This window comes from Callorhinchus milii, unplaced genomic scaffold, assembly GCF_018977255.1.
Source record: "Callorhinchus milii isolate IMCB2004 unplaced genomic scaffold, IMCB_Cmil_1.0 Scaffold11, whole genome shotgun sequence".
Taxonomy (NCBI): domain Eukaryota; kingdom Metazoa; phylum Chordata; class Chondrichthyes; order Chimaeriformes; family Callorhinchidae; genus Callorhinchus; species Callorhinchus milii.
In genome coordinates this window covers 5,705,549-5,733,260 of record NW_024704752.1, presented here as the reverse complement: position 1 = coordinate 5,733,260, position 27,712 = coordinate 5,705,549, and the positions used below count along the sequence as shown (strand labels likewise).

Below are 27,712 nucleotides of genomic sequence, written 5' to 3'. Positions count from 1 at the left end.
GAGTAATGGACATGAAATCAGTGAGGCGGAGGTTGAACCCTACAGCTGGTGGGAATATTTTCCGGAGATAGAGCAGACAATATAAACAAGCATTTTGATGTACTCTTAACTGCAGAGATAATTGTCCTTTAATGGAAATTTACATTTTTTTAAATCTGCTTTTGAAGATGCATTTTTCAACATAATTGGTTATCTGTCTCCTGCGAGTTCATCCTGCCAGAACCCTGTTGCCACTCAACACGGATAAATGAGTAATTGAGAGTGGGAAAGGAAGTATAAAACATGAAAATTACAAGTACTTCTCATCCGTTCATGATGTTTTTGTAGCTTCTCTGTTGTGGGGACAGCTCTCTGATGTCTTGATGTTGCAAGCTAATGCTCTGCACTAATTTTGTGGTGGCGTTTACACCCATGTGTCACAGACGTGTGTGTGTGTGTGTGTGTGTTTAATTGTACGTGTGTGTGTTTATGTGTGTGCGTGTCTCTATGTATATGCATGTGTGTGCCTATCTATGCATACTTTTGTGTATGCATGAGTTTCTGTGTATGTATCTGTGTGTGTGTGTGGTGTGTGTGTTTTGGTGTATGTCTCGGGTGTGTGGGATGGGGGTCTATGTGTGTTTGTGAGTGTCTGTGCATCCGAGTGTGATTATGTATGTGTGTGTATATGAGCATGTGTCTATGTGTGTGCTTGAGTATAATAGCCACTTATATAATCCAAAAATTACAGGTTACAAGTTCAAATCCTCAGTACTCAGTACTCCCCCAGTACAGTGTTGGATTGTCAGCTAGACTGTGAGCTGAAATCCTAGTACGATCCCAACCGTGCCTATTCAGGTGGATGTTAAACATTCCATGGAAAAGAGAAGAGAGTTTCTCTCTCCCAGTTCCTGGCCAACAACCCTCCCTAGATAAAATCAGTCATGCACTTGATGGCTGTTTGTGGGATTGCTGGGTGCAAATTGGCTGCCATTTTTGCCAACAAAATACACGGTCGATTACAGCGAAGCACTTGGACATGCCTTGACGTAATAAAATGCTACAAAAGAGCAAGGATTATTATTATGAGCATCGCAGATAGTTTGGAATCAATCAGAATCCACTTTAACAATACCCATTACAGTAAGTTAAAAGTGTTTATGTATCATGTCTTATCCATAATCATCTTGCCATCTCAAGTCTGAGAGAATTGCTCAAGTCATCTTAAATCCCGGGGCCATTTGGTCTGTGAGGGAGTGTTGGTAATGGCCAGAGCAATCCAGAGGGAGGAAATATACATCAGTGATAGAACCGGTAGGAAGAGAGCATCAATCCCCTATCTGTAATCATATATTTGACTTCCAATTACAAAGAAGCAGAGCATTTAATTTGAGCAATGCAGCAGTCTATATATTCAGCTGTGTCTTCACAATAATAAACAGTGCGTGTGCTTTAACTGAACACTCAATAAATCTAAACATAGTACCCACTAATATGTGTTTGATGGATACTTATTGCCTCCTCCTGATCTGAAAAAAACCTGTGCCAAATTTATGTCCACATGGCTGCTGTTTTACTGTTTTATTTTGCAGCATTGTTGGTGCCTTGGCTCATTTTAGTGGATCTTAAAACGAACATTCTGAGTGCCTTTTGCCAGTTCCCACCATTGCACAAAAGAAGAGTCTGATATCATCGCCTTCGTGTCACCATGTTCTCAAAGCATTTTACAAGGCTTTGTTGTCAAGTGTAGTAACTGTTTATGTGGGAAAACCTTACGCGTGCTGTGGTACCCATCCTATACTTGTGGAGTCTTGCAATGTAGTGATTAACGCAACGATTCGCAAGCAAGAGGACCTGGGTTCAGTTCCCGGGTGGATGAAATTGCGCACTGCAGTGTCCCACAGATAGTCGTAGATTGAGTGACCAAACTTTTTGAGGGATTATTACCACCAGAAACCGATCTGCCAATCGATTAACAAGCGTTTTCTTACTTACTGCTAGGCAAACAGAGACATGTGGAGTAAGGAAACCACTACACTGTCTAGTCCGTGCATAACCATTGACTCGATAACATCTGTAACTATTATTTGAAACTGCGATTTGAATTTGAAACCACTGTCAGCAATCAAATTGGATACAAGATCTTATCAACCAACTTTCTTATCATAACTCATTACTCTAAAATGGCTTTGGCAGTGTCACAAATTCTGGCTTCATTCATAATGTGAAGTCTTTAGCATATTGGTTAGAGCACTCGCCTCACAAATGAGAGTAACAGGGTTCGATTCCTGGCTGGGGCAAAGCCTTAAGCAAGTTTCGTTACTCCATACGCCTCTGTTTACATAGCTGTAAGTAGGCACCTAGTTGTTGGTTGATTTGGAGGATCACTTTCTGGGGGTAATAATCACTTCAAAAAAAGAATAATAATTTGGTCACTCAATCCACAACTGGGACACTGCTGTGCACACTTCACGTTGCAGCGCAGAGAGACACTGGGTATGAGGACTGTCTGCTTCTCTTTCCAGGTGTTGTTCGGTTAAAAATTAATTACTTCTTGCAGCTCAATCTGTTGCACGATTATTTCAGAGAAAAAGTACAATAACAGTAATTTTCCTTTGATTTAATGCCTACAAAATCACAACGTCGTGAAGTGTTTTACTCTAAATGAACACAGCAACGTCCCACAAACAGCCCTGTAGTGACCAATTTTATCTTGAGAGATTGTTGGCCAGGACACCAGGAGAGAGAAACTCTCTTCTCCTTTTGAATAATGTCTTTCTGTCAGAAAGAGACAGAAAGAGGCATACAAGAGAGACAGACACACATACACACATGCAGAGAGACCGGGAGAAAAACAGAGAAAGAGACACAGAGAGAAACACAGACAGAGAGACACACACACACACACAGCGACATAGAGAGATAATAATAATAATCCTTGCATTTGATATAGCGCTTTTCACGTCTTCTCAACGTCTCAAAGCGCTTCACAGAATAGACTGTAAGGTGAATTGACCGTATATTTGTGGGCGAAATGTTGCAGCCAATTGCGCACAGCAGTGTCCCACAAACAGATACAGATCACAAACACAAACAGATCTATCTCTGTATCCCACAAACAGATACAGAGATAGAGAGACACACAGAGAGACAGAGATGTCAAGTGTGTAGACTACCCCTGAAAAGATTATTAATGAAAACTTATGTAAAAATAAATCTTTTGTGTAAGTGAAGAACTGGGCTGTCAGCTCACAGTGCTGACTGCAGCCTCTGATGGTGAGGTTACTTTCAGGCGGAACTGAAAGAGTATGTAAACTGACCAACACTGTCATTTGTGCCCAGTCTGTTTCTGTGTCTGTCTGTCTGTTGTGGTTCTGTGCTGCCCTCAGTGCTGTTCTCACTGCAGACGCATGTGGTTCCACATAGTAAAATCCAGTGTGAGCGGGGAGATTGCCTGCAACTCCTGCTCTATCCAGTTATTTTGCACCTGTAACTTGTGATAAACCAGGTTACATCCAAAGCCTTCACTTTCAGAGTGTTAACAACAACAGCAACATGCATTTATATAGCGCCCCTCACGCAGGGTAGTGTCCCAGAACAGGTAGAGTTAGGACCTCAGTATAACACCTCATCCGAAGGATGACACCTTTGACAATGGAGCACTTCCCCATCTCTGCATTGGAGAGTCAGCCTTGACTGTGAACTCAAAGTCCAAACGTGGGGCTTGAACCCACAACCTTCTGAGCTGGAAGTGAGCACGTGGCCACCTGTGGCAACCTGCCAGTAACCGAATGAGCCCAGTATCAAAATCGCAGGTCGTCCACTTTCTGAAGGCGAAACACCAGTTAAACAAATATGTGTACTTTGCACCGATTTCTTGAATCTCCCCCAAATTCTAGAACATTCAGCCTGCTCATTCCACAGCCCGTCCACAATTAGCCTCTTCTCATGTCAATGGTGTCAATCGGAACTTAAAAGCAGGTCAAGGCTTTACATTTCCTATTAGAGTGATCAAACAAGAAAATCAATCTCTCTTTACAAATCTCTGCTTTTCCCCTGACTCCAAATTGCCTGACAGAAGTGCTCTGTTTGTCTAACTTTCCACCCCATCATGGAGCGACTATTAATTGCTTCTGTGTTCCAGTGGCTGTTTGCACTTGTCAAGGTCCCGGAAAAGCCCTTACCATTTCCAGCAGCCAGCCCTCACCTAACCTCACGCTCACCATCACAAGGTCACAAGAGAGATCCAGGTGACGAAGGCCCTCCAGCCCATTTGATCTCATCCTTGCAGAACATCCGCCCTACCGTCTCCTATCACAGCATCGAGCTGCTTTTTAAATGAATTCCAGTGACCTGGCCTCAACCACCCTTCCTGGTAACCCTGTTCATGTTATTATCTAGATCATGGGTAAAAAAATAGTCCCTTGTGTCTGATCTAAAATTTCCCTTTAGATCTCTAAAACTTGTTCTACTGGCTTGGAACATCCTGAATATGGTTGGAACAATACGGGTTTACTTTCTCAATCTGTAGAGTTCGGACTCCTGTAGTTTAGTGGTTAGCTCACTCGTCTCACAAGTGAGACCTGGGTTTGAATCCTGGGCGGGGTGAAATTTTAGGCAAGTTTCCTTACTCCACACACCTCTGGTACCTAGCAATAAGTAGGTTGTCAGTGAAGTTTCCGTGAAGTGCTTTGAGACATCTCGATGCTGTGAAAAGGCACTATATCAACTGTAAGGATTATTATTATAATCCCATTTAGAATGTTCTAAGCTATCACACACGTGGCGTGTGAGTGTGCGATTCACAGATTACTGATCAATTCATTTCCATCACAGCAAGTCTGATAAAGTGAAAAGAGGCTTGAAGACAGGCTGCATTTTTTGCATTCACTTTGCTCTCTATTCTTATTTTATCTCCTAACCCCCATGAAATAGTTTGAATTTGCAGCAACCTAGGAATGCAGAATATCTGAAGCTTCCAGAGGTACATGTTTGCGTCTCTCATCCCCTTAATCCACATTCTTGCTTTTAGCTGGTTAAACTCCACGACTGTTTGTGGGACGCTCCTGTGTGCAATTGGCTGCCGTGTTTCTCCCACAAAATACACAGTCAATTCACTTTACAGCATACTCTGTGAAGCACTTTGGGACGTCCTCCCGACGTGAAAAGCGCTATATCAAATGCAAGGATTATTATTATTATTATCTCAATGAGGTGATAAGGTGCAATGTCAAATGCAAGGATTACTATGACTTGGTGCTTGAATCCACAATGTCCTGACTCAAAAGGCGAAAGTGCTATCAAATGAGCCAGGCTGACACATAGTAATACATTCTATATCCAGCTCCTATTTGAATTTGCTGACGCAATCAATAAACAATAAAAGGTCTTCCTCTTTTCTCTCTCAGTTCCTATTTCAATCTTTCTTTCCACCCCTCCTTTTTTCTGACAGTAAGAATTTTTAAAATCAAAAGTTGCCCATTCCAATTTTTGCATTACTCCCACAAAATACTCAGTCAATTCCCTTTGCAGTATACCGTGTGAAGCACTTTGAGACATCTCAATGACATTATAAAGTGCTAGATCAAATGGACAGATTATTATTATTATTTCGTCAATCCAGGATGGATCTCCAGACAGATGAGGCAGAATGGCTGAAAGTTCGCCCACACATGATGGGGCAGATAGGGCATAGACACCTGCCAGACAGAGAGAATTTTAAAATGATTGAACTTTGTCAATCATACTTGTGGGGAGAGGTCATGTTTATCTGTGATGCCCTATACATTTGAATGACCTGCCAACACCCATTGCCAAAGGCTCACACGGGGACAGTAGCACAGGGTGGGGACAGGAGGGCAACAAGCCTCCATGGAACCACTTCCCAGCAGAGTCCAGACCAGGGGCAGGAAAGCATGTGCCAGTGGGGAGAAAATAGGGGCTCTGTTGGTGTGTCGTCATCCCTCCCCCTCTCCACCACCCCCCCCCCCCACCACCAAATAAGCCACCCAGTTTTTGATAAAGAAGAAATTAATTTTAAAAATTGCAGCAAACTAATATGTGTTATTTCCTCAAGTTTAGTTTGCATCAATAAAGTGAAACATTGTAGATTGGCAGTAAAATGTACCTCCATAGCAGCAATTAATGGCAAGTCATTTTCCTTCAAAATTTGCCAAATTTCCCAGCAATTTTGGTCAAACGATTCCGCACTTTTCCCAGTTTATAACCTACCTGTTCAACTGTGTCTAATGGTCACCTCCCCGGTCCCCCTGACTTGCTCAGCATCCGACTCCTTCACTGTGAAGCGCTCGGTTGTTGATGTCTTTATTTACATGTTCAGCAGCTTGTAATACATCAATCCTGCCAGGACAGACTGGGAGGGTGGCCGGAGTCTGGATAGTGAGTGGCTTTGCGGACAGAATGAATTCCTCGTCCCTGGGAAGCAAATGGTGTGCAACGAGACAGCTGTGAAAAAGAAACCCACCGAGCTTGATCCAGGGGTGCTCCTGACTTTGCTTGTGTGAGTTTGCTTGTGTGAGTTTGCTTGTGTGCCTCACAGTAATGGGAAAAAAGAAATCAATCTACGTTTTCTAACATGGTGTGGTGGGGTTGGTGGTGGTGGTGGGGAGGGCAAAGATAACTGAAGGAGGAAAGGGTCGGAGGCTCTCTGTGATGCATTTACAGAGATGGGGGTGGGGGGAACAGGTACAAGGCCTTCGATGGTGAAAAGAAAAGTCAAGTCGGTAAGGGAACGCAAGTAGGTTTGCAGCGAGACAAAGAACATTGGATACTCTCCAGCTAATGTAACATCCCACATTGTCACCGCTCCACTCTTTTAACCTGGCTATAATTCAATAGGAAATATTCAACATGCAACTGGTGCCAGTTTTTTTTTAGCCAAGTGGCTGGGAATTATTTCAAAGGCTGGAAAGCGAGCAGCTTCTGCTTTTCCTTACAGCGCTCTTTGTCTCTTGAGTCTGAAGGTTATAGGTTCAAGCCCTAAATCGGAACTTGAAATCCCATAATCTACGCTGACAGTGTCAGAGGTGCTGTCCTTCAGATGAGACGTTAAAGCCAAGCTCCCGTCTGCCTGTTAAAGATTCCATGGCATAGTTCGAATAGACAAGAGAGTTTCTCTCTCCCGGTGTCCTGACCAACAATCCCCCAAGTAAAGTTGGTCATTTTGCCACAAACAGCTGTGGAGTGAGTGACCAGTTTTATTTTGGGGAATTGTTGTCCAGGGATACCGGGAGAGAGAAACTCCCTTCACTTTTCAAAAAGGGCCGCGGGTTCTTTAACATTCGCCTAATCTGGCTAATGGGGCCTTGGTTTAATGTCTCATCCGAAAGACATCGTGTCTGACAATGAAACCCTCCCACACCCAGGACTGCATTGGAGTGTCAGCTTCGATTGTGTGATTCCAAGTCTTTCTTCCTTTGAGATCTTGGGGTCAGGCTGGCTCAGTTGCTAGCCCTCTCGCCTCTGATTTGCAGGTTGTCTGGGCATCGTGGCTAATCTGGCTCTTTTAAAGAGCTAACCATTCGCAACCTTGTGGTTACATAATGTAAGCGTTCACCTGAACTCCCTCTGCGCTGTATTTACAAAATGAGTCAGAGATAACTCAGCCATAGGACAGATTTACACCTGCGCCCCATTCCCACTTTAAACTAATGATGCTATCTAATTTGTAATCACAACGTGGATTACAGCGGCCCTGGTGATTGCGCAGTTAAAAAGGGATAATTGTTTTCACAGCACAAAAAAAATTCTATTTCTAAATTAAATATTCAGCATTACCCAAGCTTAAAATTATCCTGACCACCTTTGGAAAGCACTCAAACCTGTACCATAAACACAGCTAATTTGTGCACAAAGATATTTACTAGGATGACGTTGAATGGTTTGGCCCATGAACAGCAACTGGAAGAACTGAGACATTTTCCAATGGAACAAAGCAGGTGGCAGGGCGACCTGATCGAGGTCTTTAACATTAGGGGAGGTTTTCATAATAATTAATAATAATAATCCTTGCATTTGATGTAACACCTTATCAGATTGTCAAGGCATCTCAAAGTGGTTTACAGGATATACAGTAATTACTGCTAAGTATAATAACTGTGTATTCATAGAAGAACAGAGCAGCCAATTTTTGTCAGCCTGTGTCACTCTGTGGTGATAAAGTGCTATATCAAATGCAAGACATATAATTAATATTATATCTTATTAATATTAATAACAATAATTATAATGATACTTGCATTTGATACAACTCTTTATCATATTGAGAGGACATCTCAAAGTGCTTCACAGAATTATAGTGTAAAGTGTAGTGACTGTATTTGTAGGCCAACCTGGCAGCCAATTTGCACTCAGCAACATGCCAGCAATGGCCCCATGAAGTGAATGACTAATTTTACCCGGGGGGCTGTCAGCCAGGACAGGACCGGGAGAAACTCATTCCTCTTTTCGAATAGTGTCATCGGATATTCAACAGCCACCTGAACAGGCACCAATGGGACCACTTTTCATCCAAACAATGGCACCTTTGATAATACAACGCTCCCCAGCATTTTAAACTACTGGATGAAACTAAAGTTGGGTTTGAACCCACAAAGGTCTGACTCAGAGGCAAAGTGCTACCGACTGAGCCAGACTGACACCTAAATATCTACCTGAACAGATACACAGTCGCTCCATTTCACAGTAAATCCTATGAAGTGCTTTGAGACATTCTTCCGACATGATAATTGGCTGTACCAAATGTAAGCATTATTATTAATAATATTGACCTGAGGGAAAGAGTGTGACCAACAGAGCCCCGCTGACAACTCCAGCCTCTCACATCCTTGTTCTGAGTATTTCTCTCATCAATTGCAAACCTCCTTGGCAAGTAGCTGAGGGGCGTTATAATAATAATAATAATCCTTACATTTTATATAATAATAATAATCCTTGCATTTGATATAGCGCTTTTCACGTCGGGAGGACGTCCCAAAGCGCTTCACAGAATACACTGTAAAGTGAATTGACTGTATATTTGTGGGCGAACGCAGCAGCCAATTGCGCACAGCAATGTCCCACAAACAGTCGTGGATTGAGTGACCAAATTATTTTTATTTTGAAGGAATCATTACCCTCAGAAAGGCAATTCACCAATCGACTAACAACCAAGTTCCTACTTACTGGTCGGTAAACAGAGGTGTGTGGAGTAAGGAAACTTGCCCAACGTTTCGCCCTACTGGGAATCAAACCCAGATCCGCTAGCTTGTAAGGCAAGTGCTCTAACCACTAAGCTACAGGACTCCAGTATTATTGCCAAAGAGATCAGTCGATGGGAAGGAACTAAGCAACAAATGCAGATGCAATCCGCTTTGCAGCATAAGGAGAGAAAGGACTGGCACAGACACAAAGCAGTAATTGAAGAAGGGAGCTTTGAAGTTCTGAACTGCGGAAGCGAAGAGTGAATGATCAGTTCCCGTTAATCCTGACACTGCTGGGAAAAAGCAGAGTTTCTCCTGGCCGACAATCCCCAGTTAAAATTGGTCAAAAACAACAATACCAACTTGCATTTATATAGTCCAAATTAGCTGACAAGTTCACTTACAAAACACACAGTCACTCTACAGTAAAATCCTGTGAAGCACCTTGAGACAATAGCAACAAATTGCACTTATATAGCACCTTTTACATCGGGAGTCCTGGAACCTATAAGTTAGAGCACTCACCTCGCAAGCAAGAGGTGCTGGGTTCAATTCCTGGGCAGGGTGGAACCTTAGGCAAGTTTCCTTACTTCACACGACTCTGTTTACCTAGCAGTAAGTAGGAACCCAGTTGTTAATCGATTGGCGGATCGCTTTTCGGCAATAATAATCCCTTCAAAAAAAATAAAGAAAGAATAATTTGGTCATTCAATCTACGAATGTTTGTGTGACATTGGTGCTTGCAATTGGCTGCCACGTATTGCCCACAAAGTACACAGTCATTCTACTTTACACTATATTCTATGAAGCGTCTCAATGACGTGGTAAGGCAACTATATCAAAATGCAAGGATTATTATTATTGTAAATGTCTAAGTGGTTCCTTGACTAAATCCTTGGGGCTGCTTCTCTCTTGCCCAAGAGCCTGTGACACCAAATCATTCCTTGTACCTAGTACATTGCCCCTCACTGATGCCGAGCACAAATCTACCCTGAGCCTTTCAATGGCAGCAAAGAGCTGAGCAGTTCATTCAGGAATGTGCTAATGACACCACATGGCTCTCATGGTCATAAATTCCTTCTGATTCAAGTTGCTGAAAGTGTAAAAAAATATTTTCTCCACTGCAGTGCAAAAGTGTCTTGAATAGGATCTCACCCTCCTTTTGTACTGTAGCATAAATGAGCAAGTTACATAACCAAAAGCCTTGAAATGGTTCAGTGAACCATTCAGAAATATTCACACACACAGTGGGTACACTCACGGCAGCTCCAGGCACTAGGGGAGGAAGGTGTACAGAACTTGAGAGGATTTTGGTCAGCTGGGTGTCTGACAAAAGAGTTACACAGAACGTTACAGGACGGAAACAAGCCATTCTGGTCCGTGCCGGTGTTTATACTCCACAGACACCTCCATCCCTCCTATTCCCCTACTCCACTCCCCTCTGCCCTGTCCCTCATGTAAATTCCCTCTGAAATGTGAGCAAGGTGGATCACTAAGGGGGATTAGAAGATAATATCCTCATACAGGAGTTCAAAGGATGTAAATAAGCAGAAGAGCAAAGCTCAAGCGATTTATATCTATCTAATAACTGGAAAAGCACTCCGAGACATTACTCTACGTGAAGGGCGATATATATAAATCCAAGTTGTTGTTTCCTGAGTTGCAAAGTAAGGTTATAGACTTGAAATCCTTCTGCACATTCATTACTTTATGCAATATAGATGCCGTGGGCAGTTGTACCCCAATTTGTGTTTTATCCATGCTCTTATAGTATGACTAATAATAATCCTTGCATTTGATACAGTGCCTTTTAACATCATTGAGATTTCTCAAACCACTGTAAACTGTATACTGTAAAGTGAATTGACTGCGCATTTTGTTAGCAAAACGCAGCAGCCAATTATGCACAGCAAAGTCCCACAAACAGCCATGGAGTGAGTGATCAATTTTGTATTTGGGGGATTGTTGTCCAGGACATCAGGAAAGAGAAACTCACTTCTCTTTTTGAATAGTGCCTTGGGATCTTTAACATCCACCTGAAGAGGCATCCCAGTCCTCGGTTTAATGTCTCATCTGAATGATGGTACTTCCGACAATGCAACACCCCCAGCACTGTATTGGAGTATCAGCTTAGACTGTATGATTCCAAGCCCTATCGCAGGGCTTGAACCCACAACCTTCTGACTCAGAGGCGCATGCACTACCACTGACCAAGATGACACACACTGATAGCCAGGAAATTCTCTATAGCTGACGCACAATGACAGCCACGATAGAGCATTTAGACTGAAAATCATCCAATGTTTACTGAAGATGATAACAACCCCTTATCACATTGTTGAGATGGCTCAAACCCATTCATAGGATTTATTGTGATGTGTATTGATTGTGTATTTGTAGGCAAACCTGGCAGCCAAATTGCACGCAGGAATGTTCCACAAACAGACATGGAGTGAGTGACCAATTTTATTTGGGGGATTATTGTCCAGGACACCATGAGAGAGAAACTCCTTTCTCTTTTCAAATAGCACCATGGGATCTGTAACTTCAGATTAACATTTAATCCTTAAAACGGTACCCGTGACAATGCAATCAAAGAAAGAGGATTTTCATCAGCTTTTGAACGAGCAGCAAGGAGAAAGCAAGGTGGTGAGATGGAGAGATTGGGGAGGGGTGGGAGGAAGATGGATGAAAGTTTGCCCAACAATGGAATAGCATAGTGGGCAGGGGACACGGAGCAGGCCAGAATTAGCAGAGGGGCAGTGGGTCTGGGGCAAGACTGCAGAGGTAGAGTGGATCAAGTGAATGGCAGGGTCTGAAAGCAAGAACAAGGATCTACTATGGGGACAGGGAATGAGTGGAGCCTGGCTAGACAGGGCTGATGGGTCGTGGGGTCTAGTGTGAGAGAAGAGATGGGTTCAGCACTGCTTGTAGGTTCTGAGGTCCTCTCTGCAAATCTTAAGCTAATCTGATCTCCTGGTAAAATGTGTGTCAACTCGTTCATCTCACTTGTGCCAGAAAGCAACCGAGATGTGACGGAACCAGAACAGGTGCCAGGCAAGAGCTGAGCAGATTGTTCAACAATCATGTACTGGGGTCTTGGCAGCAGGAAGCAGACCATAAAACAGAGTTCACCGTTGAACAGAGATAAGCAATCACATTCAATGCCAGGATTCCGTGATTGGACTCAAAGGTTCATGCAAGTATTGGCAATATTCACTACCAAGGTTCAAAGGGATTCTTTAAATGAGTAACACGTTGTTTAATGGTGACGCTCAGACACGGATTATAAAAACAGTAAATTATTCTGAGATAGGACGTCCGGAGAGAGAAAGGACAGAGATTATATTTCCATCTCTAATTTAGGCAAGTTTCCTTACTTAACATGCTTCTGTTTATCTAGTAATAAATAGGAACCCGGTTTTTAATGCGATTGGCAGATCACTTTCCGGGGGTAATAATCCCTAAAAAAAATCTCAATCCATGATTGATTGTGAGACACTTCTGTGTGCAATTGGCTGCTGCATCTCACCCACAAAATACACAGTCAATACACTTTACAATATATTTGTGAAGCGCATTGAGATGTCTGAACAAGATAATAAGGAGCTATATAATATTAATAATAATAATAATCCTTGCATTTGATATAGCGCATAATCACGTCATTGAAACGTCTCAAAGTGCTTCACAGAAAACATTGTCAAGTGGATTGACCGTGTATTTTGTGGGCGAAAATAACATATCAATAGCAAAGCTTATTATTATTATTATTATTATTAACTGTTGGCTCATGCAGTTTACGGTAAATCCTGTGAAAGCTGTTTGAAACTTCCTTCTGATGTGAAAGGCATTGTATCAAGTGCAAGGATAATGATTATTATGAATGATTTTCATACATCACACTTTTTCGGTCTTAAAGGAACAGTAATTTTGTTGATAAACATAGACACAGACTGAACTGAACATAGGTCATTTAGACATGGACGCCAGTGTGCTCAGAATTCTAGAGAAGCTATTATAAAGCTGCATAAGCAGAGACGTGAATTACAGCCAGGCCAGGCTATCATATCTCAGACCATCTAATTTTAGAAAGGCACTGAACTGGCATTCCCTATTTTATATATCATTGAACTAACAGCTGAACCTTATCCATTCAACACACATCGACACGCTTCCACCGACACTGATCTCCAGGGAGAAGTCGAACACCGTTCCATTTACCCTTCACCTGAGACCACCCCTAACCCCCAACCCCAACCCGAGACCACCCCTAACCCCAATCTCAACCTTTAACTCCAACCCCCACCCCCACGCTAACCAGGATCAATTATATACGACTCCAGCAAACACAAGACGCTTCCAGAATCTAAAATCAATCCCAATCCGTAACCCTAACCCCAACCTCACACCATCAGCTGACTCAGCACCCAGCAGGATTTGAAGCTGGTACCTCCTGCTCTGTATGTCTCAGTGTTGTATCGAGTGTCTTAATATGTCAGGTCATTAGGGAGGTGGGGGGGGTAGGGTCAAACATACTAATACTTATTATTATTATTATGTTATTATAGTTTAAGTCACTGTGGAGAGGTTGTTTCTAAGTGGTTTTCAGTGATGGTCAGCCAGACCAATAACACTGCCACGTTACATATGTTACTTTTCTTAGTCTGTTTGAACGCCCTAAAATATCTACATTTTGCAGGAGGTTGATATTTTGTTTGCCAGGTATTTTGTCAAGCCATTTCTGAATAGTCTTATGAATTGTCCCAGTTGCACCGATGATTATAGGAACCATGTTTCTTTTACATTGCCGCATACATCTGCATTCAATTTGTAGATTGATGTATTTGCTGATCTCTAGTTCCTTATTTCTTATATTGTTATTATTGGCATTATTATTACATAGCTAACGTCCTTCTTGAATTTGATGCCATTGATATTATCAGCTCCGAGGGTAGGCTGATCTCTTCCCTTTCATTTTCTCAGTTCCATTTTCTCCCTTTCTGTTTCGTGTTCTTTCTTGTTCAGTTGTGTCTTTTAAGTATTGTGGTAATCTGACAGTGAAAGAAATGGGGTGTATTGCCAGCCCAATTCAAAATCAATTTAATTTAAAAAAATATTGAAATCTGAGAATGGTAGATTTCAAAACGAAAGGGATTGAAGGGATTACATTTCAGAGTTAAACATTTGTGCGAGTTGTTAAAGAAACTCGTTCAGATGTCAACTTGGTTCAGTTAGTAGCTCCCTCGCCTCTGAGTCAGAAGGTTGTCAGAATTTTGAGCTCAATTGGCGCAATTGGCTCCAGTATTTCGCCCATAAAATATACAGTCAATTTACTTGACTTATAGCCGGTGAAGTGCTTTGAGACGTCTCAACGACGTGATAAGGCACTACACCAAATGCAAGGAATATTATAACCATGAGCAACAATTAGACTAGTTAAGGCTCTTCAGCCTTTCAAAGAGATGTTGCAGTGAGGACCTTAGAGAGATATAAATGGGATTCAGACGATCAATACTTTCAGATGCAGCAAAACAAAGAGGTTCGGGATTACAAAGGGCAGTTCCAGGAAATAGATCTTTACCCAGTAGGACAGAGTGCTGTGATGCGACGAGTGGAGTTTGGATGTTCTGGGAGGATGGGATCAGATGGGCTGAACAGAACTTCTTCACATGAACCAATCTTGTGACCCGTGTGTCAAAATAAAATATTTATTTAAAGTCTAATCAGACTAGTTATCCTTTACCCTTTGAAGTGAATGGCTGTAGAAACGAACATGCTGAATGATTTAGCATTTCACAAAATAACGTTGATAAGAGACAGCCTGGTCCTCTTATCTGCTGTCTTAAAAGGGCAACAGTCTCGGGTTTGCGAACCTTTCATTCGTTGGACATGCTATGCAAGTCAACAGCACCCTTCTGACCGCACCCAGCAGTAATGTGAGGATTTGCTTCAACGCATGTAAGTTTTTGCTACTTATAATAATCCTTGCATTTGATATTGCGCCTTATCACATCTTCGAGACGTCTCAAAGTGCTTCACAGAATATACTGTAAAGTGAAGTATAGTGTAATATACTGTAAAGTATATTTTGTGGGAGAAACGCGGCAGCCAATTGCGTACAACAGTGCCCCACAAACAGTCGTGGAGTGAGTGACCAAATAATTTTTATTTATTTTGAAGGAATTATTACCCCCGGAAAAGTAATCTGCCAATCGACTAACAACCAGGGTTCCTACTTACTGCTAGGTGAACAGAGACGTGTGGAGTAAGGAAACTTGTCCAAGATTTCGCCCTGCCGGGAATCAAACCCAGATCTCTCACTTGTGAGGCGAGTGCTACAACCACTGAGCTACAGAACTCCACACATATTGAATATATTGTAAAGTGGACTGACTGTGTATTTTGTGGGCAAAATACAGTAGCCAATTGCACGGAGCAATGGCCCACAAAGAGTCGTGGATTGAGTAACCAAATTATTTTTTTAAAAAGGAATTATTACCCCCGGAAAGTGATCCCCAATCGACTTACACCTGGGTTCCTACTGACTGCTAGGTAAAATAGAGGAGTGTTGAGTAAGGAAACTTGCCTAAGGTTTCGCCCTGGGAATCAACCTCTCGCTTACAAAACAAGTGTGCTAACCATTACGCTACAGGACTCCACTTTGTTGTATGTTCCACCACTTTCACAGTGGTTTGTGGGACAATGTGCTGTGTGCAAATTAGTTGCTGCCATAAAATAAACAGTCACTGCACGTTGCAGTATGCTCTATGAAGTCCTTTGAGATGTCCTCCCGACATGAAGTGCGCTATACTAAATTATTTCCAAATTTCTTTTATATGTTAAGGAAATGATGTAAACCAAATGGCCACCGGTTACTCCCCCTTCAACAAGCCTGTGAAATCTTCCTCAGAGAAATCTCTGACTTTCCGTGGACTTACCAGGAATTCTTTCTCCTCGAGGGTCTGACTCCGTTCTGACAGCTAATGCAATGTGTTTATTCGCTCAGTCTCACTGGGGCCCCCTCTCAAACTAATTCTTGCTCAGCCTACACCAATGGGTTGAAAGCCTTCACTGCCTGTAACGGTTGCAATGTGGTAATCAGCTCGGGAACATTTAACCTCAAGGCCCAGGCATGTGGGGGGGGGGGAGGGGGGATGAGGGGGGAAGCAGTGATTCAATCTGAGTGAAATGGGCAATAAGCCAAAATAGACTCCCACTTGTGTGTTAGCCTGGCTCAGTTGTTAGCACTCTTGCCAAGAGAAGGTTGTGAGATCCAGTCCCACATCGGGATTTTTAATCACATTGTCTAAGCTGACACCCCAATGCAGGGCTCGGGGGGGGGGTGTGTGTTGCAACAACAACAACAAATTACATTTGTATAATGCCTTTCACGTCAGGAGGATGTTCCATTGTTAGAAGTGTCGTCCTTCAGTTAGAACAAGATCCCGGCTGCCTGTTCAAGTGGACGTTAAAGATCCCATGGCACTATTCGGTTCGAGTGGCTGAATGGCCTACTCCTGTTTCTATGTTTCTATTTCTCGACAAAGTGAAAAGGCGCTTTATCAAATGCAAGAATTATTTTTTATTAACACTTACGCAAATCACTGTCAATTAAGAGGCTGCTCTTCCTTCTGCTCTGGACCTGACAAATGACATGAATCACATTTACAATCCCTCTGAAGTTTCGCACATGGGAAGAAAGTGCGGGAGAGGCTAACCACTGTTCAGTTAGATGTTAATGATGGAATGTACTGGCCACTGATGTGTAAAACAGCCCAGCTGCAATTCGCTGGAGACATGTGGACTGGCAGCCCTCCCACACTGCTTCCCACAGGCTTTGTGAGTCAGCAAGTCAGTGAACAAGCGAGTGCACAGGGATTGCTACCCACAGATAAGTCGAATTTTCATAATGTCACTGTAGTTTTGAATCAACCTAGGTCGCTCTTCTCTGCTCTGCCTCTAACACTGGGGATCAGTCTTCCGAAACTTAGAAAGAAGGTCACAAGTTCCACTCTTTAACAAGATTCACAAAATACAGTCACTTGAAAGTCGCAAGAGTTTCCTGTGCATGGAAAGAGCGGCTGAGACCAGCTTAAATCTAACACTCAATGATCCTGAGATCACCTGCCCCACTGTGCTCACAAAGTCCTGTTACGCCCCATGTTTTTTTTCCTTACAATGAAATGTTATGTTCTGTTGCAGACGAGTCGAGCGTAACAATGTCTGATTCCATTAAATTCCTCATCACTACATCCATGTTTCACCGAACATGGCGATGAATCATTATCTGTCATAAAAATGATAGGGCTCACACTCACACCGATCCTCTGGACGTCTAAACACAGTTAACCACTTGTACTGAATACAATTATGTACTTCTAAATACAATTATCATCGTTCTTCCACATCATTCAATTGTTGGTCAGTGCACTGTGTAAAAAAAACATACTGTTTAGACTCCAACAGCATTTAACACACACCCTAGATTCCCCAAGCCTTGGCTCTAGCCAACCTGCACCTAATATTTTCCAGGAGTAGGTAAGTAGGATGTGTCCCTCCAGGGAGAGAGTGCGCATTCCATTCCAACAATCTATCTCTGGGATTTCCATGTGTAGGTGGGATGCTTGGAATTCTCAGTTTGGATACTCTTAAAGCACGGTGATTGGTTTCCGCATGCGTCAGACACCCGGCTGAACAAAAAAAAACATAGGAGTAACAGGATTTTGTGGACATCCCGAGTACAGCTTCCCAGCCACTCTGAAAAACAAACTGGCACAGCTGAGATTGACACGGAGCAATGCTTCCTCTGTGTAGTGCAGAGGGCCTGAGAAACGGGCAGATAGTAAAGATTTTACCTCCATCATAAAGAATTGATTTTAAAAGCTTTAAACCTCTCTGCCCTGCTGTTTAGCGGTGGAAATAGCTGGTAAAGTGCTTGAGATTGATCCCTAACAGAACGCGGCTGATCTTACATTCCATCCTACATCAGTGCATTCAGCTGACGCCATTAAACATTTATGAAAAAATATGTCCAACCGAGTATCTTTATTGTGATGAATGTCCGGCTTTCTGCTGGGCAAGAGGCTTCACAAGGTTAGTGGAAAGAAAATGGCTTTAACGCAATCCTTTAAGCTAATAATAATAATCCTCCCATTTGATTCAGACCCTTTCACATCAGGAGGACGTCTCAGTGCTTCTCAGGAATTAATGTGAAGGATTTGTCAGAGGTGCCGTGTCTCGGATGAGACGTTAAACCGAGGTCCCGTCTGCCCGTTCAGGTGGATATTAAAGATCCCATGGGGCTACTCAAAAAGAGAAGGGTGTTTCTCCCAATATCCTGGCCAAATAAAATTGATCACTCGATCCATGGCTGTTTTTAGAATATTGCTGTGTGCAAATTGGCAGTTGTGTTCACCTTCAAAATACACAGTCACTATACTTTACAGTATATTGTGTGAAGCACTTTAAGACATTTCGACGATGTGATACAACGCTATATGAAATGCAAGGATTGTTATTATATTAATAGTGGTAGCTTCTGTCCTAATTGTAGGTTCTATGTGCCCTCTAGTGCTGTCTCTGCTCACCTTTAATAATATAATAATAAAATAATAATCCTTGCATTTGATATAGCGCTTTTCACGTTTTCTAGACGTCTCAAAGCGCTTCACAGAATATGCTGTATTTCCTTTCCCCCGAAGTGCTGTCTTTCAGGACAGAAGTGAGTTTACAAAGTATATATTTTGCTTTTAACACCATTCCACATATTAGGGCTTTGGCTTGCGGAGTTAACAGCAGCCAAACGGATAGAATCCCTACCCCACAGACCAGTCCGGACTGTAATGGAGATAATCTGAATAATTTTCTGAGGGTTTTGTGTGTGTGTGGAGGGGGGACGGAATTACTGTGCCCTAACACTCAGTTTGTGTAAGAACTCCCTTGTATGGAACTCTCCAGTAGTGTATTGTGAGTCTGCTGACCTTTCATCTCACTAGATAAGGCAATAACAGCGAATCGACAAAAATCAGTGCGAGATTAGAAGTAAATAATAGAATCTTTAACGGTCCCAAGGCCCCCAACCTGCCTCTTTGCGCTGATTAACCAATCCATTTAACAGCTAACCTTTTTCAAGGTCAGTCCTTGGATGGTGTCGGCCTGGCTCAGGTGGTAACGCTCAAGCCTCTGTGGCAGAAAGTTGTGTGAGTTCAAGCCCCCCCCTACATCAGGGATATGCTGTAAAGCGCAGTGACTTTATTTTGTAGGCAAACTTGGCAGCCAATTTTCGCAGAGCAATATCACTTTAACTTTCTGTATCTCTTGCTTTAACTTTGTCTCTCTACCCGTTACCCTATCTCTATCCCTGTCTTCAGCCATAAATTATACCTGTAAATAAATCACACACGCGGAGGTATTGGGATCAGTGACATCGGCAAATGCAGGATACGGAAGGTTGTATCAGTGTGACTGAGCTGCCAAACTTTGTTACAGGTCTGGTTGAAGGTGAGAGGCAGGGAGAGAGGCAATGAGAACGAGAAGTCAAAGAGAGAGAGATAGAATGAGAGATAAAGAGAAAGTCAGAGAGAGAGAGAAGGTCAAAGAGAGAGAAAAAGCCATGGAGAGATGGAGTGAGAAAGTCAAAGGGAGTGAAAAATAAAAAGGCAGAGAGAGAGAAAGTCAGAAAGAGAGACAGAGAGACAGAAAGTCAGAGAGAGAGAAAGAGCGAAATCAGAGAGTCAGAAAAAGAGAGGGAATGTCACAGAGAGAGAAAAATTGCCTGGCTTATTGTGTAGTATTGTTTTGGGCAAATCCATCTGATGTAAATGGAAATGGCGGGAAGTATGGAGCAGGTTGATGTGACGCTCTCGACATAACTTTGCCGTTTGAAAGGTCTTATACCTTTATCAACAATTAGACACGGGGAGAGACAATCTGTGAACCAGGATGATCACATCAACTGGAGCAAATTGCATTTTTGCCGTCACATTCATCACTGGTTGAAAATCACTCCTGACACCTTTGAAAACTAATAGAATTTGTGGGTAGGAACACATCTCAGCAAATGGTCCCATATTGGAATTAAGGTGCAGATCACGCAATGCATGTGGCGAATAATCCAATACAGACATTTTTACTCCATCCTCAGATTGCATTAGAATTGATTTCATTAAAGGCACAAAAGGGCATTCTTACATACATAGCACTGCTGGGCCTGGACTGTGTCGGGTTTGAAAGATATGCCTTTATTATATAATCCTTTAATGTATTTTTGAATTAAATTGACACAGCAGAACATGTCAAGCCCACCTTGTAATTGGAGTTAATGCATCTGGAGTGACAATGGGAGATACACAAGAAACAGCTCAACATAAATACAGTGTGGTATTGATAACCTGTAACCTAAGGGGAATATAATAATATCATTAATAATCATTGTATTTGATATAGTGCCAAATCACGTCATTGAGACATCTCAAATCACTTTACAGAATATATTGTAAAGTGGATAGACTGTATATTTGTTTGTGGGCGAGACCAATCACTAGGGGCAAGGAACCCTCCCACTCAGCTCCTGTTAAACCTGCAAGTCAAAGCCCTAATGTGTAGGATAGTTATAACTGACAAACAGCGGGAAAGCTTGCCAGACAGTGTTCTCAAAACCAGGAGAAATTCCCTTCTCTTTTTGAATAGTGCCATGGGATCTTCAACATCCGTTCAACATCTCAGTCTAAGGATGACACCTCTGACAATGCTGTGCTCCCCCAGAACCGCATTGGAGAGTTAGCGAGTTCAAAGTCCCGACATAGGGTTTGAACTCAGGACCTTCTGACTCAGAGGCGAGAGTGCTACCAACTGAGCCTGGCTGCGACCGTTGTCAATGGTATTCCACTAGTAATCCAGAGGGTAATGACTCAATTATGATCTCTGGTCTGCGCTAAACCCAAACAGCAGAGCAGTTGAGATCGATGCTACAGGCCAATGGATACCAATAGGTGCTGGTAGATGATGGTAGACTAGATTGTAGTGAACTTTTCTGCACTTCAAACATTTTAAACAAAGCACTCACCTCTCCAAGTAAATAGGAACACAGACATCCAGGAACAGGAGTCAGGCCCTGGAGGCGATACAGGGACTAATAATAATAATAATAAGAAGAATCCTTGCATTTGATATAGTGTCTTATCATGTTGTTGAGACGTCTCAAAACCCTTCACAGAATATACTGTAAATTGAATTGACTGTATATGTTTTGTGGGCAAAACGTGGCAGCCAATTGCGAGCAGCAGTGTCTCACAAACAGTTGAGCGACCAATTTTTTTTGAAGGGATTATTACCCCCGGAAAGCGATCCGCCAATCAACTAACAACCAAGTTCCTACTTACTGCTGGTAATACAGCACCTTATCACTTGTTGGAACATCTCAAACCATTTTACAGCATTTGCTTGTAGGTGTGTTTGTATAGAAAAAAATAGAAAAAAAATGATCTATGAGCAACGATTAGACAAGCTGAGGTTCTAGCAAAGATAAAGCTCAGAGGGGACCTCGCAGAGAGGTGTGTAAGACTCTCAATGGGATTGATAATGTAAACCCAGAACAATACTGTACAGGGTGTTCACAAAGTCCTGTTAGCCCCAGCAATTTTTCTACAGTGCACTGTCCAACAAACAATAAAATTACATTTGTATAGTGCCTTTCACATCAGGAGAACATCCCAAGGCGCTAGAAACTGAAACATGTGCAATAATTATCCTAATTGCATTTAGAAGTACTTAATTGTATTCAGTACGTGTTTAACTATATTTAGATATCCAGAGGATCGCTGTGTGTGAGCGTCATTATTTTCATGACAGATAATGATCCATCGCCATGTTCGGTGCTCCATAACATGGATGGAGCGAGGAGGAAGTTAATGGTATCGGACAGTGTTACACTCGACAAGGCTGAAACAGAAAATAAAAATTCATTGCAAGAAAAAAATTAGATGAGGGGGTGGGTAACAGGACTTTGTGAACACCTTGTGTACTTTCAGATGGGCCAAGGCAACAATGCAAGAGGGCAAAGGGTGAGGGGTGTAAAGGGATAATGTATGACAGACACCACCCAAATTAGCTGTGACTTATTCAAGAAACAGCCGAGAGCTGTGATGAAGGACAATAGGCGGATAAGATCCAGTGAACTGAAACACCTTCCTTCTTCATCCAAACCCCCCTTGTGATATATGTACCATGTATTATAGATGTAAATATTCAGGGCTACTTTTGTTTGCTCATAATTTCCTGTAAATTATTAAAAAGCCTGATAAAAAATTAATTTTCAAAATTAAAAACAGAGTAGAGGACATTGGTTTTGTGCTCTGCCCTTGAATAGACACATCATGCAACAAGGAAGAGCATACATCTCCCCCAATGACACCCAGCATAAAATCATCTCCTTCGTAACCATCAGCGTCTGAGAATGTTTTGGAATTTTCCATGCGTTAACTTAGGGGTAAATAATCCATTCCTTTCATCAAGGATCTCTCGAAGTTAAAGCTAACAATAACATTTTTAACGTCCACCTGAACAGGTAAACAGGAGCTCGATTTAACGTCTCACCCGAAGGATGGCACTTCTAGCGATTTGGCTGCCACGTTCGTCTACAAAATACACAGTTACTACACTTTACAGTAAATCCTCTGAAGCACTTGGAGATGCCCTCTCGATGCGAAAGGCTTTGTATCAAACGTAAGAATTGTTATTTATTTATAAACCAAAAAGGGAGCGCTTTTTGCCCTCCTTACCTCTGTGACCTGTGATTTCCATACCCTCCTGACGGCTCCCCCCGCTCAGCGGGCTCCAGCTTGCTCCACCTCCCCCACCTACCCAGGTCAGGCCTTTGGAACTCCACCCCACTGGAACTATCTAAATGTGAAGGTTTTATCTAAATATCTAAATACAATATTTCTGGCAATGTGTTTGACATTTAAATCCAAATGTTTGACTATGCGTTGGAGCCAAAGTAAATACGGCTGTGCGTTGGAAGTGAATAGTTTTAGCATCTGTTTAAAAACAAAGCAAGATTCCAAGTCAGCTGAGAATTACTCTACCGTTCTTCAGAAATGTGCATTTCAGACAGCAGGTCAAAGGCTCTCTTAGTATAGAACTGGAGTCCTGTAGCTGGTTAGCGTGCTCGCTTTGCAAGCAACAGGACATGGGTTTGATTCCCGGGCAGGGCAAAACCTTAGGCAAATTTCCTTACTCCACAGGCCTCTCTCTGCTTATCTAGCAGTAAGCAAGAACCCAATTGTTAGTCGCTTTCCCCTGAAAAATGTAGTCATTCAATCCACAACTGTTTGTTGTGCAAATGCCTGCCACGTTTCACCCGCAAAATACAGTCAATTCACTTTGCAATATATTCTGTGAAGTGCTTTGAGAAGTCACAATGACATGATAAGGCGCTATGTGAATGGAAAAATTATTATTATTATAATTACTTGTACAATGAAATGAGGATGGTTTTTAACACTTATTGGTTAACATTGTGACATTTAATAGCATAAGGAATTTGTTCACTCAACAGCTTATTTTATGATCCACTTTTTCACAAGCTGCATGTGAAGCCCTCAATCATGTCCCTTCACCTTCTTATCTCCAATACACTGATGTCCTCGAGCTTTACTGTCTCTAGCGATGTCCTGGCCAACTATCCTCTAGATAAAATTAATTATTCACTTCATGGCTGTGTGTGGGACATCACTGTTTGCAAATTGGCTTCAGCGCTCGCCTACAAATACACATAGTCACTTTACAGAATATACTGTGAGGTGGTTTGAGACAAAATATTTTCCAGAAACAAGGGAGCTGGCGAAGTGGGAGTGCAAGGAGATGAGAGGAGGGGGGAAAGAGGAGAACAGGAAGAAGTGGGCAATGGGGAGATGGGGGAGTGAGGTGACTGGGAAGAGGGAGATGGGGAAGACCAGAGATGACAAGAGCAGTGATTTTACTTTGGAGAAAGCCCAAGTTAAAGGGCTAGAGCTGTGGCGCCTTTTGTTAGAGAGATTTCATTCTTTCTGGAGCTCTGCCTCTTCCTAAACATAGGGGTGGGATGGGGAGCGCTGGGGGGCAAGTAGGGGAGGAGAGAGAGACAGAGCAAGAGAGGAACAGATACTGCATATAGGAACATAGCAACAGGAGTAGGCCATTCAACCCCTCAAGCCTGTTCTGCCATTCTCGTAGATCATGTCTGATCTGTATCTCAACTCTAATTACCCACCCTTGCCTCATATCCCTTGATACCGTCACCTAACAAAAATGTATCCACTTCAGTCTTGAAAATTTGAATGGATTCAGCATCCACAGCCTTTTGTGTGAGGGAGTTCTAGATTTTCATTACCCTTTGTGTGGAAAAAATGCTTCCAAAATGCATCAAGTGCATGAGTTCAAAACCTGGCGTATCAAATTAGAGCTTGAGCCAAGAGGAATCCACATAAGTCCAAGAATAGCTGGATTGAATTGGTAAAGACAGTGTTTGCTCTTCACTGATATCCATAGCAACCGTATCTCCGTCCTCACAGATCAAATAACAGCAGATCAAATGTCCTAAGTACTAAACTGGGTGAAATTCATTCAGAATGAAAGATGCATCCATCTTTCAATCTATAAACTAGTCTTTGCCCACGTCAGAACATTCAGTCTTAAAGTTTATTATTTGTTTCCAAATCTTCGCCTCTATTCTCCAATTGCGTTATTATTTTTCACTATTCCAGAGAAATGGGGGGTATTTATCGCCCAGCTTATATGATGATAATTTTTTTTACATTTGATACAACGTTTTATCGTGTGGTCAAGATGTCTCAAACGTTTCCCAACTTTGTGAAGTAGAGTGACTGTGTAATTTTGTGGGTGAAGTGTACCAGCCAGTTTCGCACAGCAATGTCTCACATGACCAATTTTATTTAGCCAGGACATGGGGAGAGAGAACCTCCCTTCTCTTTTCGAGTTGTGCCCTGGGATCTTTAATATCCACCGGAACAGGCAGACGGGATCTCAGTTTAACGTCTCATACAAAGGATGACACCTCCGACAATGTAACCCCGTCCCACCCCCCCACCCCCACAGCTCTACACTTGAATGTCAGCTTAGTCCTGACCTGGGGTTTGACCGCACAAACTTCAGACTTGGAGGAGAAACAGCCAGACTGGAATCTCCTCATCCTGAATTTACTCCAAATTGAAGTGGATTGGCATCTCGTCTTCCTGTTTGCAGGAATTAGCCGATGGCTAACTGGTGCGGATGAGAACATAAGAACATAAGAAAGAAGACCAAAGACCATCCAGTTCACTTTCCTGGCAGTCGCACGCACATATCATGTCCCAGATATATACCGGGCTGCCGTGTCTACTTTGTGTATAACAATTGCTGCGTTTCAAATCAAGTTGCATTTTACGAAGAGTTCAACATGTTTGTTTTACAGAGTGTGTAGATGCTGTGTAATCGCAAGGCTGCTGTTACTGAGTTTGATGGAGGAGGGTGGGAGGGGGTCAGGCTGTACGTGTTCCTGTTAAATGCTCCGAGTTCTGGCCTCAGCCAGTAGGCGATGGAAGGGCTGATCAGCAGATTAGAGTGGGAGAACCGGATAAGTTACTTCCGATTGTTAGACTCTCGTGCAAATTCCCCAATTGCATGACCTTAAATCCATTCTTGCTGGCTCACATCCCAAACTGCACAGCATCTGGCAGAGATTTGATTCGAAATTAAACAAAGTTTGTTCCACTGCAAAGGTACAAACTCCTAACTGAAATAAATCCAGGCTGACCACCCAGTATTGTGCTGGGGTGGGTGGTGGGGGTTGGGGGCTGCATTGTTAAAGGTGCCGTCCTTCAGATGAGACATTAAACTGAGGTCCCATTGTGCCTGTTTAGTTGGATGTTGAAACATCGTAATATCAAATGCACGAATTGTTATTATTATCATAATAGCTGGTAGTGGAGCCAGTTTAGCTCAGTGGTTAGAGTATTCGCCTCTCAAGCGAGAGACCAGGGCAAAACCTTGGGCAAGTTTCCTTACTCCACATGCTTAATAATAATCCCTCAAGAAAAAAAAACAATATAAATTGGTCACTTCAATGCACGACTGTATGTGGGACGCTGCTGTGCGCAATTTGGCTGCCGCATTTCACCCACAAATATACAGTCAATTCACTTTACAGTATATTCTGTGAAGCGCTTTGAGACGTCTAGAAGACGTGAAAAGCGCTATATCAAATGCAAGGATTTTATTATTAGTTTATCAGGGTTATCACAACCACACAGGAAGATTAGTAACTGAGTCATTAATTAAGTTAGTAACAATGAGTCAATGCATGTTTCTGAAAGTTCCTTTTAACTGAATGAACAAGTTTATGAACTCAGGATTGTCTGGTGGAATACTCCTGCCAAGCAGTTATCTCAATCAGAGAAAGAACAAGCCAAGCTTTACAGAGAGAGGACACAAATACAACAACTTGCACTTATTCAGAGGTGCCGTCCTTCAGATGAGACATTAAACCGAGCTCCCATTTACCCATTCATTAAACATTAAAGATCCCATAGCACTATTCGAAAAGAGAAAGTAGTTTTGTCTCTCCCGCTGTCCTGGCCTACAATCCCCTGGCTAGAAAATCGGTCCCTCACTCTACGGCTGTTTGTAGATCATTGCTGTGTGCAGCTGGCTGCTGCATTTCACCCACAGAATACACAGTCAATTAAGTTTACAATATATCCTGTGAAGCGCTTTGAGATGTCTGGACAGTGTGATAAGGCTTTATATGATATGCAAGGATATTTATGATTATTATGATTATTAAGCATCACAGCACATAAGGATCTCCATCATACAGTGAAGAGCCCAGGGGAAGGATGATCTCCAGCCTCAGTGGCCCTACCTGCAGAGTTTGGAGCTGGGCTGAAATCATCCTTGTGATGTTTAAATTACATCAAGATTCGTGGCTATAAAGTAAATAGAACGACAGGACAGCAGATGATGACAGACCCCTCTCCCAGTTAGCATAAATAAATAAGCAGCAACGTGGAACGGTTTACATCCTGTGACTCATCACTGCGTCTCTGAAATGAGTTACTAGTGAATTTATAAACAATTTCTTCGATTAATCTGCGATGGTGCAGCACAGTTCACCCCACAATCAGGGGAAACAGCCCAAGGAGGCCACTGAGCCACACAACAGGATGCCAGTCTATCGTGTGTGTTCACTTCCCATCTCTCCTAACCCTATTTTTGTTTTCAAAAAAAATACAAAATAGACACTACCTCAGTGCGCTCGCCTTGCAAGCGAGAGGATCCAGGTTTGATTCTCAGGCAGGGTGAAACCTTAGGCAAGTTTCCTTACTCCACACACCTCCGTTTACCTAGCAGTAAGTAGGAACCTGGTTGTTAGTTGATTGGTAGATCACTTTGCTTCCAAACACCCCGCACCCACCACCCTCCAACCCCCCACTCTCCCACCGCCAACATTGTCGACATTCATGCACGACTGTTTGTGGGACACTGCTTTGCAC

General features: G+C 42.5%; 1 non-coding gene across 1 annotated transcript; it reads right to left on the bottom strand.

The window, feature by feature from the left end:
• Positions 1-9,209: 9,209 nt before the first annotated feature.
• On the bottom strand, positions 9,210-9,282 carry trnav-uac. The gene has a single exon. It is a non-coding gene; the product is annotated as a tRNA-Val (tRNA).
• Positions 9,283-27,712: the final 18,430 nt, after the last annotated feature.